The sequence below is a fragment of the Nomascus leucogenys genome, chromosome 14, assembly GCF_006542625.1.
Source record: "Nomascus leucogenys isolate Asia chromosome 14, Asia_NLE_v1, whole genome shotgun sequence".
Lineage (NCBI taxonomy): Eukaryota > Metazoa > Chordata > Mammalia > Primates > Hylobatidae > Nomascus > Nomascus leucogenys.
This window is the reverse complement of record NC_044394.1, coordinates 91,052,560-91,054,343: the sequence shown is the minus strand read 5'-3', so window position 1 is coordinate 91,054,343 and position 1,784 is coordinate 91,052,560. Positions and strand designations below refer to the sequence as shown.

Sequence of the window (1,784 nt, the reverse complement as noted above, 5' to 3'; positions counted from 1 at the left end):
TATTTATTGAGACAGAGTCCCACTCTCTCGCCCAGGCTGGAGTGCAATGGTTCGATCACAGCTCACTGCAGCCTCCAACTCCTTAGCTCAAGCAATCCTCCTGCCTCAGCCTCCCCGGCAACTGGGACCACAGGCACGAGCCACCACACCCAACCAATTTTTAAAATTTTATGTACAGATAGGGTCTTACTATGTTGGCCAGGCTAGTCTCAAACTCCTGGACTCAAGCGATCTTCCTGCCTCGGCCTCCCAAAGTGCTGGGATTACAGGCGTGAGCCTTGGCGCCCTTTTTCTTCATAGCATGGATTATTATCTGTTTAATTGATTCTCCACTGTCTCTATTCTAGGAGCTTACCTCAGTGAAGGCAGGACTGCTATATTTTGTTCATCACTGTGTCCATGGCACCAATAGTGCCTGGTGTTGGAGAAATAATCATTAAAAATAAGTCTCCTGCTACTCCAGAAAACTTCTCCACAAAGGTGCCTTCAGCACAACAGCTAGTATGATTGTTACTACCTTTTAATATGGAGTGCTTCACAAATTTGCGTGTCATCCTTGCACAAGGGTCATGCTAATTTTCTCCGTATCGTTCCAATTTTAGTATATCTGCTGCTGAAGCAGGCACAGCACAGGTTATTAATATTGCAGGCTGGCTAAGTGCAATGTGGCCATTAATTTTCAACCCTTCCTCTCTGGGGACTGGTGGCCAGGGTAGAGTTTTCCTGCTAGAATCTCACCCTCTGCCTTTCGTGTGCTGATGCCCTGTGTTACTCCGTGAGCCTCACTGGTCAGGTAGGGAACACTGGATAGGGAACCTTCCAGTACTTCAGCTGGCCAAGTGCCCCTCCTCTGTGTCTCTACTGGCCCCGTGTGTTTTCTGTCACTCATTGACACAACAGTTTACAGTACTTAGCCCAGGAGTCAGTGTATAGTAAACTCTTAGGAAATGTGAACTGAATTAATTCACAAGCAAAACCTTTTGAGTTCGTGTCACATTTCTTTTAGATTGCACCCGTTACCACGATACTGGGCTGTGGTGTAGGTCTCCCTTGCTATCAAACTCATTCTTCCAAAAGGAGAGTACATGGGAAGGTGGAAGGACTTCCCATGTCTCAGAAAATGGTTGGCTATAAACTTAGAGAATGAACTAGGGCCCGGGCATGGTAGCTCATGCCTGTAATCCCAGCGCTTTGGGAGGCCAAGCTGGGCGAATCACCTGAGGTCAGGAGTTCGAGACCACCCTGGCCGACACGGTGAAACCTCTTCTCTATTAAAAATACAAAAATCGGCTGGACATGGTGGTGCTCACCTGTAATCCCAGCTATTTGGGAGGTTGAGACAGGAGAACTGCTTGAACTCGAGAGGTAGAGGTTGCAGTGAGCCAAGATGGCACCACTGCACTCCAGCCTGGGCAACAGAGTGAGACTTTTTTTTTTTTTTTTTGAGACAGAGTCTCGCTCTGTCACCCAGGCTAGAGTGCAGTGGCGCAATCTCGGCTCACTGCAAGCTCTGCCTCCCGGGTTCACGCCATTCTCCTACCTCAGCATCTCCGAGTAGCTGGGACTACAGGTGCCCGCCACCACGCCCGGCTAATTTTTTTTGTATTTTTAGTAGAGACGGGGTTTCACCGTGGTCTCGATCTCCTGACCTCGTGATCCGCCCACCGCGGCCTCCCAAAGTGCTGGGATTACAAGCGTGAGCCACCGCGCCTGGCCCAGAGTGAGACTTCTGTCTCAAAAAAAAAAAAAAGAAAATGAGGCCAGGCATGGTGGCTCATGCCTGT

The 1,784-nt window shown here is 49.2% G+C and overlaps 1 non-coding gene across 1 annotated transcript; it reads right to left on the bottom strand.

Moving 5' to 3' along the window:
* Window positions 1-519: 519 nt before the first annotated feature.
* LOC115838530 lies at window positions 520-622 on the bottom strand. The gene has a single exon (XR_004033545.1). It is a non-coding gene; the product is annotated as a U6 spliceosomal RNA (small nuclear RNA).
* Window positions 623-1,784: the final 1,162 nt, after the last annotated feature.